Source organism: Salvelinus namaycush, unplaced genomic scaffold, assembly GCF_016432855.1.
Source record: "Salvelinus namaycush isolate Seneca unplaced genomic scaffold, SaNama_1.0 Scaffold3, whole genome shotgun sequence".
In the NCBI taxonomy this organism is placed as follows: Eukaryota; Metazoa; Chordata; class Actinopteri; order Salmoniformes; family Salmonidae; genus Salvelinus; species Salvelinus namaycush.
The window spans coordinates 396,004-409,619 of NW_024059896.1; the positions used below are offsets into that span (position 1 = coordinate 396,004).

General features: G+C 41.8%; 1 protein-coding gene and 1 pseudogene across 1 annotated transcript in view; one reads left to right on the forward strand and one right to left on the reverse strand.

The window, feature by feature from the left end:
- Positions 1-13,616, forward strand: part of LOC120039782 (zinc finger protein 850-like) — a gene marked incomplete at its 3' end in the record, with an annotated part of 248,537 nt that overhangs the window by 72,673 nt on the left and 162,248 nt on the right. The gene's annotated exons all lie outside the window — the stretch shown is intronic.
- Positions 1-13,616, reverse strand: part of LOC120039772 — a 45,062-nt pseudogene that overhangs the window by 5,183 nt on the left and 26,263 nt on the right.

Here is a 13,616-nt window from a genome sequence, read left to right on the forward strand (position 1 = left end):
GTGACAGACAGTGACACATGGACAGACAGTCGTGAAGACATCACCAACTAATTATCATGGTCCAAACACACCAAGACAGTCGTGAAGAGGGCACGACAACAAGTTTTCCACCTCGGGAGACTGAAAAGATTTGGCATGGGTCCCTAGATCCTCAAAAAGTTCTACAGCTGCACCATCGAGAGCATCCTGACCGGTTGCATCACCGCCTGGTATGGCAACTGCTCGGCATCTGACCGTAATGCACTACAGAGGGTAGTGAACATCACTGGGGCCAAGCTTCCTGCCATCCAGGACAATTATAAAGAAAGACCCAAAAATTGTCAGTCACCCAAGTCATAGACTGTTTTCTCTGCTCCCACACGTCAAGCGGTACCGGAGCACCAAGTCTAGAACCAAAAGGCTCCTTAACAGCTTCTACCCCCAAGCCATAAGACTGCTGAACAATTAATCAAATGGCCACCCGGACTATTTACATTGACCCCACCTCCATTTGTTTTGTACACTGCTGCTACTTGCTGTTTATTATCTATGAAATGTCACTTCACCCCGACCTACATGTACAAATTACCTCGACTAACATGTACCCCCGCACATTGACTCGGTACCAGTACCCCCTGTATATAGCCTTGTTATTGTTATTTTATTGTGTTACTTTTTATTATTTTTTACTTTTGGTCATTTGCTCATTTTCTTAACTCTTCTTGAACTGTACTGTTAGTTAAGGGCTTGTAAGTAAGCAATTCACTGTAAGGTCTACACTTGTTGTATTCGGAGCATTTGACAAATAAAGTTTGATTTTATTTGACAAATTCAGGTATGTTTATCCCGTTTTTTTCTGTTTAAGAAACGTTTGTCTCTAGAGAGTTGAAAACAGCAGGTCTGGGACAGGTAGTACCTCCGGTGAACAGGTCAGGGTTCCATAGCCACAGGCAGAACAGTTGAAACTGGAGCAGCAGCACGGCCAGCTGGACTGGGGACAGCAAGGAGTCATCATGCCAGGTAGTCCGGAGGCATGGTCCTAGGGCTCAGGTCCTCCGAGAGAGAGAAAGAAAGAAAGAAAGATAGAAAGAAAGAGAGAATTCGAGAGAGCATACTTAAATTCACACAGGACACCGGATAAGACAGGAGAAATACTCCAGATATAACAGACTGACCCCAGCCCCCCGACACATAAACTACTGCAGCATAAATACTGGAGGCTGAGACAGGAGGGGTCAGGAGACACTGTGGCCCCATCCGATGATACCCCCGGACAGGGCCAAACAGGCAGGATATAACCCCACCCACTTTGCCAAAGCACAGCCCCCACACCACTAGAGGGATATCTTCAACCACCAACTTACCATCCTGAGACAAGGCCGAGTATAGCCCACAAAGATCTTCGCCATGGCACAACCCAATGGGGGGTGCCAACCCATGAATACGGCTGCACAGTATTGTCTCTTCTCGATGGCGGTTATGATATCGTTTAGTACCTTGAGCGGGGTTGAGGTGCACCCATGACCAGCTCGGAAACCACATTGCACAGCGGAGAAGGTTCATGCTGAAAGAGCTCTGATAGGTTGGAGGATGTCCTCCGGAAGTTGTCATAATTACTGTTTAAGTCTATGGAAGCCTTGAGAACCATGAGCCTCTTAGGTTTTGAATTGAAGTCAATGTACCCAGAGGAGGACGCAAAATAGTATGTTTTATTCAATTATTTTTTTATTCAATTATTTGGTGATGTGATTATATTTAGTATAGTTTTATCCAAAAATGATTTTTTTAAAATGTTTTACCAATTTATTTTCTTCTGAAACTCACTGAAAATCCCTTCCCACAATTATGTCATGTTGGCTCGATGTCCTTTGGGTACAGTGGAGGCTTCTCAGAGGAGGAAGGGGAAGACCATCCTTCTCTGAGGAGCCTTCACTGCACCCAAAGGACATCCAGCCAACATGACACAATTGTGGGAAGCATTGGAGTCAACATGTGCCAGCATCCCTGTGGAAGGCTTTGGACACTTTGAAGAGTTCATGCCCCGACAAATTGAGGCTCTTCTGAGGGAAAAGGAGGAGGTTCCTAGTCCATATTAGGACGTTTATTTCTCTCCAAATGTTTGGTATGATCAGTGTATATATATATAAAGAAAATATTGCATGACCAAAAGCACAATTCTATTTTTGTAAAAATGAGACAAGTGTACGAGCATATGTGTGTTCTCTCATGAACTTTAAGTAGCCTATATTTGATGTGACATACTCCTTTCGAGACAGGATTGTGTCACGGCATAGATCTGGGGAAGTGGACCAAAACATTTCTGCAGCATTGAAGGTCCCCATCGTCTTAAAAGGAAGAAGTTTGAAACCACCAAAACCCTTCCTACTGCTGGCTGCCCGGCCAAACTGAACAATCGGGGGAGAAGGGCCTTGGTCAGGGAGGTGACCAAGAACCCAATGGTCACTCTGACAGAGCTCCTCTGTGGAGATGGGAGAACCTTCCAGAAGGACAACCATCTCTGCATCACTCCACCAAGCAGGACTTTATGGTAGAGTTGCCAGACGGAAGCCACTCCTCAGTAAAAGGCACATGAAAGCCAGCTTGGAGTTTGCCAAAAGGCACCTAAAGGACTATCAGACCATGAGTAACAAAATTCTCTGGTCTGATGAATGCCAAGGGTCACGTCTGGAGGAAACCTGGCACCATTGCTACGGTGAAGCATTGGGTTGGCAGCATCATGCTGTGGGGATGTTTTTCAGTGGCATGGACTGGGAGACTCGTCAGGATCGAGGGAAAGATGAACGGAGCAAAATACAGAGAGATAATTTTTGAAAACTTGCTCCAGAGCACTCAGGACCTCAGACTGGGGCAAAGGTTAACCTTCCAATAGGACAACGACCCTACGCACAAAGTCAAGACAATGCAGGAGTGGCTTTGGGAGATGTCTCTGAATGTCCTTGAGGGGCCCAGCCAGAGCCCGGATTTGAACCCGATTTAACATCTCTGGAGAGACCTGAAAATAGCTTTGTAGTGACACTCCCCATCCAACCTGACAGAGTTTGAGAGGATCTGCAGAGAAGAATGGGAGAAACATGAGGCTCCTGCTGCTGCTGTCCTCAAGGGCAAATTGACAGATTTTTCACCTAGTTGTCTTTGGGATTCAAACCAGAGATCTTTCGGTTACTGGCCCAACACTAGTAACCGCTAGGCTACCTGCAGCAGGAGCCCCATGTTGACAGGAGAGCCCACCTTTATTTTTTCCTCATTATGAAGATTCATATTGGTCAACAGTCAACCTATTGTGTGTATTGAACATTCATATTGGACTGTAGCAGCTAGCTAACTGGCTACTGAACAACCTATTGTGTGTATTGAACATTCATATTGGACTGTAGCAGCTAGCTAACTGGCTACCGATCAACCTATTGTGTGTATTGAACTTTCATATTAGACTGTACCAGCTAGCTATCTGGCTACCGATCAACCTATTGTGTGTATTGAATATTCATATTGGACTGTAGCAGCTAGCTAACTGGCTACCGATCAACCTATTGTGTGTATTGAACATTCATATTGGACTGTAGCAGCACAGCTAACTGGCTACTGATCAACCTATTGTGTGTATTGAACATTCATATTGGACTGTAGCAGCTAGCTAACTGGCTACTGATCAACCTATTGTGTGTATTGAACATTCATATTGGACAGCCTTACCTGTATAGTAGCACCAACACCCATCAGCCCATTCTCTTCTTGATGTCAAAGCTGCAGTGTATTGTTGGTAGTTTTTGATGAATAATAATTCAAATTGTGAAAATAGAAGTGTACAATTTATATATATATATATTTAATCAACTTTAAGATACTGTTTGCCTCTATGCAGATGTAGAAGCTGAATAGGAATATACATTATCAATAAATAGTTGATTGTTCTTTTTTCACATCATACTAAGAATACTGAGCCACAACCTGTAAATGTGACCATACTATTCCTTTAAAGCCCCTCTGTCAGATATAAATCATCAGAGTGGGAAACCAACTGACATGGAAACAATGGAGCAAATGGATCACTATCAGAGTGTATTATGACATCAGATAGAACTACTCAGACATTCCAAATATCACTTGATTATCAGAGGGGTGTATTATGACATCAGATAGAACTACTCAGACATTCTAAATATCACTTGACTATCGACTATCAGAGGTGTGTATTATGACATAAGATAGAACTACTCAGACATTCCAAATCAGGCTTCATCCATATCATGAAGGTGGACATTGATACAACCATTTCAAAAGTAATGACCGGGCTGACGGAAACAGGATATGCCTGTACACTTTTATTAATGCAGATAGACAATTTGTTAGTTTGTTTGACATGGTGGGGTCTTTTTGTGTCAGTAAAAATGTATGAGCAAGAAATGGCGGTGGAAACTCATTTATCCACAAATATTTATATACTAACCATCACATCTTATTTAACTTGGAGTCACGTGATGATATGTTGTGTGGTCCTCCCTCTACGACTTGGGAAACCATGCAGTTTATTAGGCTACAGACAAAATAAGTTATGAACTTCACAGGGTGGTGAAACTGCATGTGATGAGCTTGATGCTCCTTTCCAATACATTTTGATGGTCTTATTCTGGTGACATGATGATTGATGCTTGGCTGCCATTTGACAAATAAAATAATATCTCTCTCATCCATAATAATCTCATCATGTAGGTAGCCTACCAACACTGTATATGTGAGATGCAGGCTACAGTACACGGGACAAGAGCATGTTTTCTATTTTACACAAGTTTTTAAAACCCTCAGTGGAGTTGAAAATGTGATGGAAACCAATTTAACTTGTATTTTTCATTCGGTACATGGGAATTTAACAGCAAACGTTATTTTTCTTGTGCACTACGTCATAACGCAAAGCCTTTTATCCACAATAAGTCTGTTTGATGCAAACATTTCTGATGGGAAAATGTGTATATTGTTTTATGCAGATTTGAGAATATTCACATGGAAATCTGGCGCAAATTGCATATAACTTAGCTACTAAGGTGGATATTGATCCAACACCTGCCACGTATTCAAACCAGCCCACTGGGCACAGACGTGTTGAACGTCTAGTTTCTCTTTATATTTCTTTGAGTCCTCAACTAAAGTGGATTCAACATGAAATCAACACAAAATGTCACCTGTCATTGGATTTAGGTTGCCAGTTCAGTGAAAAATAAAACATACCTGATGTTCATGGCTTTTTACAAATCCAATCAGTTTTCCACATTAATCAAACATCATCACATGGATTTGTTTTGTTGAAATGACGTGGAAACAACGTTTATTCAACCAGTGGGAGGCTTGTAAATGACCCCAGGAAAGGAAAACAAAGAACTCTTCATTGAGACAATGATAAACAGCAATCCGTGGGAGAGTTGTGGTGGATATTATAAAATAAGGATCTGCTGGAGTCCAAGTCAAACCAAGATTCTTTATTTCTGAGCTCAGAGAGAATAACAGAGTTACACAGCGCAGTGTAGACAGTCTGAATTCCTGAAGCATTGGGTGATGAGCACATATCTTTATAGTTTCCTGTTCCTGGGTGGGATATTATTCATACAAAGGGCACAGGTGCAAACTGGTTCGCAACGCAGGATGATACTCCCAGGAACAGGAGATTATAATAGGTCAGTTTCACAAGGTTAGTCTGTGGTGGTTAATTTCTGTATTACCAAATGAGGAGAGACAAACTTCACACACTAATCAGAGTTATACTTTAAAACTTCACACACCAATCAGAGTTATACTTAAACTACATCTTTAATAATAAGATTTTTGCAATGACTTTCAACAATTCACTATTTCTAATGAACCGTTGAGAGTGGCAACACAATGGCTACTGAGATCTTTTATAGCAAAGATCCACCCCCTAGCCGACATAACAAACCACAGATATTAGGAACAGTTCACAAAGTGAGACTTTATAATGAGAAAGGAGTATCCCGTAGCCAGATAGCATTCGCTATAATTTATCATTCAGTTTGGTCCCTAAAACGAGGTTCTAATCTCGTTCCTGGTACTTCATAGCACAAAAACACCAACTCATCCAATGGCATAACTCAATTGTCAACTCTAGATACTCCCATCTCAAGTAAAACCCCTTCTTGACCCCACTCCTGGACAAGCTCACTGAGGGGAGTGAGCCTCTAGGTCATACACTATCCCAGGATAAGTGCAACATCAGAGAGGACATACAATGGTTCCAGACACTGCCATACACCTAATTATCTATGTTACCCAACTAATTCTGATTCATCCACCACAAGTCACATACTCAGATATGTGGACACATACAATTAACATTTTCTATTACAGAGTCTGTGAACATTTTCATTTCATTAAATCATCAGTGGGCCAACATTGCAAATGTAAACAACGGAACAAATGCATCACATCCAAATATCACTTGAGTATCTGCAGTGCTGGAGGAATGACACACAGATAAACACACACACAGTGTCAGAGTTTAAAAAAGGACCATTTAAAACAGATGGAATCTGACCTACTCTATATTCAAACTCCATATTCAATTCATGTTTTCTAATAAAAACATACAAATATATGTTTTAGTATACTTTGTACAATTCAAGTTCATATAGTAGAAACAGGTAATCATTATCAGTCAACAATATAAGACAGCAAGTCCCCTGTGTGTATTCTCTCATGCCATTTCAGCTCCCCCAGCTGGTTGAAACACTTTACACACTGGGAGCAGTGGTAAGACTTCTCCCCTGTGTGTATTCTCTCATGCCGTTTCAGAATCGCCGGCTGGCTGAAACCCTTTCCACACTGGGAGCAATGGTAAGGCTTCTCACCTGTGTGTATTCTCTCGTGTTCTTTCAGGTTCCCTAACTGTTTAAAACACTTGCCACACTGGGAGCAATGGTAAGGCTTCTCCCCTGTGTGTATTCTCTCATGCCGTTTCAGATTCGCCGGCTGGCTGAAACCCTTTCCACACTGGGAGCAGTGGTAAGGCTTCTCACCTGTGTGTATTCTCTCGTGTTTTTTCATGTTCCCTAAATGGTTAAAACCCTTTCCACACTGGGAGCAGTGGTAAGGCTTCTCCCCTGTGTGTATTTTCTCATGTTTTTTCAGGTTCCCTAAATTGCTAAAACTCTTTCCACACTGGGAGCAGTGGTAAGGCTTCTCCCCTGTGTGTATTCTCTCATGCCATTTCAGCTCCCCCAGCTGGTTGAAACACTTTACACACTGGGAGCAGTGGTAAGACTTCTCCCCTGTGTGTATTCTCTCATGCCATTTCAGCTCCCCCGGCTGGCTGAAACCCTTTCCACACTGGGAGCAGTGGTAAGGCTTCTCCCCTGTGTGTATTCTCTCGTGTTCTTTCAGGTTCCATAACTTTTTAAAACACTTGCCACACTGGGAGCAGTGGTAAGGCTTCTCCCTTGTGTGTATTCTCTCATGGTTTTTCAGGTCCCCTAAATGGTTAAAACTCTTTCCGCACTGGGAGCAGTGGTAAGGCCTCTCCCCTGTGTGTATTCTCTCATGTTTTTTCAGGTTCCCTAAATCGTTAAAACTCTTTCCACACTGGGAGCAGTGGTAAGGCTTCTCACCTGTGTGTATTCTCTCGTGTTCTTTCAGGTTCCCTAACTGTTTAAAACACTTGCCACATTGGGAGCAATGGTAAGGCTTCTCCCCTGTGTGTATTCTCTCATGGTTTTTCAGCTCCCCTGAACAGTTGAAACACTTTCCACACCGGGGGCAGTGGTAAGGCTTCTCCCCTGTGTGTATTCTCTCGTGTTTTTTCAGGTTCCCTAAATCGTTAAAACTCTTTCCGCACTGGGAGCAGTGGTAAGGCTTCTCCCCTGTGTGTATTCTCTCATGCCGTTTCTGATTCGCCGGCTGGCTGAAACCCTTTCCACACTGGGAGCAGTGGTAAGGCTTCTCACCTGTGTGTATTCTCTCGTGTTCTTTCAGGTTCCCTAACTGTTTAAAACACTTGCCACACAGGGAACACTGGTGTCTTCTTGTTGGTTTGGACGTCCCTGGCTCTGGTTCCTCTGAGTCTGGTCTTTCTCCTGCCAAAGACAGTGTGCTTTTAAAAAAAGAGACCTGAATGAAACCTCCACATGATAAATAGGCCTTGCTACGAGGGTAAATCCTAATCAGATCGCTCAATAACCTAAGGCCAGTTTTAACAATCTTGGTGTGATCTTCAAACAAATGTTGTAGAGTTTCCTGGTAATTACTGATAATGTTTACATTACTTATTTTATTCATCCTGTTTTACAAGTCAGAACACAAAAAACTAAACCGTTCTTGGACACTCAAGACACAGGCGTCGCTTAATTCCAATCGAGCAGGTGGTTCTAAATATATAACTTTCATAGCTGTATGATACAGAATGCGAGCTACAGTTGTGGCCAAAAGTTTTGAGAATGACACAAATATTAATTTCCACAAAGTTTGCTGCTTCAGTGTCTTCAGATATTTTTGTCAGATGTTACTATGAAATACTGAAGTATAATTACAAGCATTTCATAAGTGTCAAAGGCTTTTATTGGCAATGACATGAAGTTGATGCAAAGAGTCAATATTTGCAATGTTGACCCTTATTTTTCAAGACCTCTGCAATCCACCCTGGTGTCAATTAACTTCTGGGCCACATCTTGTGATGGCAGCCCATTCTTGCATAATCAATGCTTGGAGTTTGTCAGAATTTGTGGGGTTTTGTTTGTCCACCCACCTCTTGAGGATTGACCACAAGTTCTCAATGGGATTAAGGTCTGGGGAGATTCCTGGCCCTGGACCCAAAATATTGATGTTTTGTTCCCCGAGCCACTTATCACTTTTGCCTTTTGGCAAGGTGCTCCTTCATGCTGGAAAAGGAATTGTTCGTCACCGAACTGTTCCTGGATGGTTGGGAGAAGTTGCTCTCGGAGGATGTGTTGGTAGCATTCCTTATTCATGGCTGTGTTCTTAGGCAACATTGTGAGTGAGCCCACACCCTTGGCTGAAAAGCAACCCCACACATGAATGGTCTCAGGATGCTTTACCGTTGGCATGACACAGGACTGATGGAAGCGCTCACCTTGTCTTCTCCGGACAAGCTTTTTTCCAGATGCCCCAAACAATCGAAAAGGGGATTCATCAGAGAAAATGACTTTACCCCAGTCCTCAGCAGTCCAATCCCTGTACCTTTTGCAGAATATCAGTCTGTGTGCAGATGCACTCACACCTGCCTGCTGCTATTCCTGAGCAAGCTCTGTACTGGTGGTGCCCCGATCCCGCAGCTGAATCAACTTTAGGAGACGGTCCTGGCGCTTGCTGGACTTTCTTGGGTGCCCTGAAGCCTTCTTCACAACAATTAAACCGCTCTGAAGCCTTCTTCACAACAATTGAACCGCTCTCCTTGAAGTTATCGATGATCCGATAAAGGGTTGATTTAGGTGCAATCGTACTGGCAGCAATATCCTTGCCTGTGAAGCCTATTTTGTGCAAAGCAATGATGACGGCACGTGTTTCCTTGCAGGTAACCATGGGTGACAGAGGAAGAACAATGATTCCAAGCACCACCCTCCTTTTGAAGCTTCCAGTTTTGGGGGGGGATTCAGTTCATTTGCATGGCAAAGAGGGACTTTGCAATTAATTACAATTCATCTGATCACTCTTCATAACATTCTGGAGTATATGCAAATTGCCATCATACAAACTGAGGCAGCAGACTGAAAATTCATATTTGTGTCATTCTCAAAACATTTGGCCACAATTGTACACACTTCCTTAAACATAAAATAAGTAAATAAGTAATTTTAAGTGGAAGTCCAAAACTTGTTTTTACGTCGAAGACACAAAGCACATCAGTAAAATCTCTCCGTTGTCGAAAGGGTTCGACACCTGCTGTTTCAATGGCCCAATTTCTTATTTAGACGTTCACAGATTTTCAACATTTTGACTATCGCTGATGTCATATTTTGGGTAAAGTAAAAAATAAAATGAAATATTTGGGAAGATGTTCCTAAAACTGAGAGTAACTACAATAAACAAAAATATTAACGCAACATGTAAAGTGTTGGATGTTTCATGAGCTGAAAAAAAAGATTGCAGAATTTTTTACATCCCTGTTAACATTTATTCTTTGCCAAGATAATCCATCCACCTGACAGGTGTGGCATATCAAGCTGATTAAACAGCATGATCATTACACAGGTGCACCTTGTGCTGGGGAGAATAAAGGCCTCTAAAATGTTCAGTTCTGTCACACAACACAATGCCACAGATGTCTCAAGTTTTGAGGGAGCGTGCAATTGGCATGCTGACTGCAGGAATATCCACTGGAGCTGTTACCAGATAATTGAATGTTAAATTCTCTACCAGAAGCCGCCTCCAACGTCATTTTAGAGAATTTGGCAGTACATCCAACTGGCCTCACAACCACAGACCACATATAACGACGCCAGCCCAGGACCTCCACATCGTCTGAGACCAGCCACCCGAGTTGTATTTCTCTTTGTAATGAAGTCCTTTTGTGGGGAAAAACTAATTCTGATTGGCTGGGCCTGGCTCCGCAATGGGTGGGCGTATGCCCTCCAGGGCCCACCAATGGCTGCGCCCCTGCCCAGTTATGTACAGTCCATAGATTAGGGCCTCATTTATTTATTTACAATCACTGACTCATATAAACTGTAAATCGTTGTTTATATTTTGGTTCAGTATACACACACACACAGTGCATTCGTTAAAAACTTCTCTAGGATAGGGGTCAGCATTTTCACGTTTGGATGAAAAGCATATCCAAAATCAACTGCCAGCTACTCATCCCCAGAAGATAAGATGTGCATATTATTAGTTGATTTGGATGGAAAACACTCTGAAGTTTCTAAAACTGTTTGAATCATGTCTGTGAGTATAACAGAACTTATTTAGCAGGCGAAACCCAGAGGACAAACCATTCAGATTTTTTGTTGTTGTTGAGGTCACTCTCTTTTCAATTATTTTTCATTGGGAATCCAGATTTCTAAGGGACCTTCTTGCAGTTCCTACCGCTTCCAATGGATGACAAAAGTCTTTAGAAATTGGTTGAGGTTATTCCTTTGTGTAATGAAGAAGTACGGCCATCCAGAACGAGGAAACCAGAAAGCTAGCTACAGTTTGTTTTCCTCCTGTATTGAACACAGATCAGCCAGTCTTCAATTTTATCGATTATTTACGTTAAAAAATACCTAAAGTTGTATTACAAAAGTAGTTTGAAATGTTTTGGCAAAGTTTACAGGTAACTTTTGAGATACTTTGTAGTCACGTTGCGCAAGTTGGAACCGGTGTTTTTATGGATCAAACGTGCCAAATAAATGGATATTTTGGATATATATCAATGGAATTAATCGAACAAAAGGACCGATTGTGATGTTTATGGGACATATTGGGAGTGCCAACAAAAGAAGCTCGTCAAAGGCAAGGCATGAATTATATTTCTATTTCTGCGTTTTGTGTCGCGCCTGCAGGGTTGAAATATGCTTCTCTCTCTTTGTTTACTATGGTGCTATCCTCAGATAATAGCATCGTTTGCTTTCGCCGAAAAGCGTATTTGAAATCTGACATGTTGGCTGGATTCACAACAAGTGTAGCTTTAATTTGGTATATTGCATGTGTGATTTAATGAAAGTTTGATATTTATAGTGTTTTAGTTGAATTTGGCACTCTGCATTTTTACTGGCTTTTGGCCAGGTGGGAGGCTAGCGTCCCACATATCCCAGAGAGGTTTTAAGTATTCAGACCCCATCACCTTTTCCAAATTTTGTTACATTTCAGCATTATTCTAAAATTGATTCAATTGTTTTTCCCCCCCTCGTCAATCTAAACTCAGCAAAAAAAAGAAACGTCCTCTCACTGTCAACTGCTTTTATTTTCAGTAAACTTAACATGTGTAAATATTTGTTGGAACATAACAAGATTCAATAACAGACATAAACTGAACAAGTTCCACAGACATGTGACTAACTGAAATTGAATAATGTGTCCCTGAACAAAGTGGGGGGGGTCAAAATAAAAAGTAAGTCAGTATCTGTGGTGGCCACCAGCTGCATTAAAGGAGGCCTGTAGCTTCTAATGATGAATTACTATGGAGTCTGATGCTTTAAAGGAGAAGTTTACCCAAAATCAAGAAACTCATAAGTGATTCCATACATTGAAACTAGTCCAGTGGATTATTTCCCTCTCCCTGTAGTGCTGTACTGAAACAGCTGCAAAACGTGACTCGTGACGTTGCTGGATGCGGACCTCGCTCTGCTGCTTTGCCAGTTAATTTGTTATTTTATTACAGCTTTGGCCTTTGTCTTTCACCTGGAGTTGTTTATTTATGTCTGAGAAAAAAAACATTTTCAACATAAAACATATACAAAATAAACTCAGCAAAAAAAATTACGGGTCTTTTTCAGGACCCTGTTTTACAAAGAATATTCGTAAAAATCCAAATAACGTCACAGATCTTCATTGTAAAGGGTTTAAACACTGTTTCCCATGCTTGTTCAATGAACCATAAATGATTAATGAACATGCACCTGTGGAACGGTCGTTAAGACACAAACAACTTACAGACGGTAGGCAATTAAGGTCACAGTTATGAAAACTTAGGACTCTAAAGAGGCCTTTCTACTGACTCTGAAAAACACCAAAAGAAAGATGCCCAGGGTCCCTGCTCATCTGCGTGAACGTGCCTTAGGCATTCTGCAAGGAGGCATGAGGACTGCAGATGTGGCCAGGGCAATAAATTTCAATGTCCGTACTGTGAGACGCCTAAGACAGCGCTACAGGGAGACAGGACGGACAGCTTATCGTCCTCGCAGTGGCAGACCACGTGTAACAACACCTGCACAGGATCGGTACATCCGAACATCACACCTACAGGTACAGGATGGCAACAACAACTGCCCAAGTTACACCAGGAACGCACAATCCCTCCATCGGTGCTCAGACTAGAGGTCGACCGATTATGATTTTTCAACGCCGATACCGATTATTGGAGGACCAAAAAAGCCGATACCGATTAATCGGCCGATTTTTATTTATTTATTTGTAATACTGAAAATTACAACAATACTGAAGGAACACTTATTTTAACTTAATATAATACATCAATACAATCAATTTAGCCTGAAGTAAATAATGAAACATGTTAAATTTGGTTTAAATTATGCAAAATTAAAGTGTTGGAGAAGAAAGTAAAAGTGCAATATGTGCTATGTAAGAAAGCTAACGTTTCAGTTCCTTGCTCAGAACATGAGAACATGTGAAAGCTGGTGGTTCCTTTCAACATGAGTCTTCAATATTCCCAGGTAAGAAGTTTAAGGTTGTAGTTATTATAGGAATTATAGGACTATTTCCCTCTATACCATTTGTATTTCATTAACCTTTGACTATTAGGATGTTCTTATAGGAACTTTAGTATTGCAAGTGTAACAGTATAGCTTCCGTCCCGCTCCTCCCTGGGCTCGAACCAGCAACACAACGACAACAGCCACCATCGAAGCAGCGCTACCCATGCAGAGCAAGGGGAACAACTACTAGAAGGCTCAGAGCGAGTGACGTTTAAATCGCTATTAGCGCACGCTAACTAGCTAGCC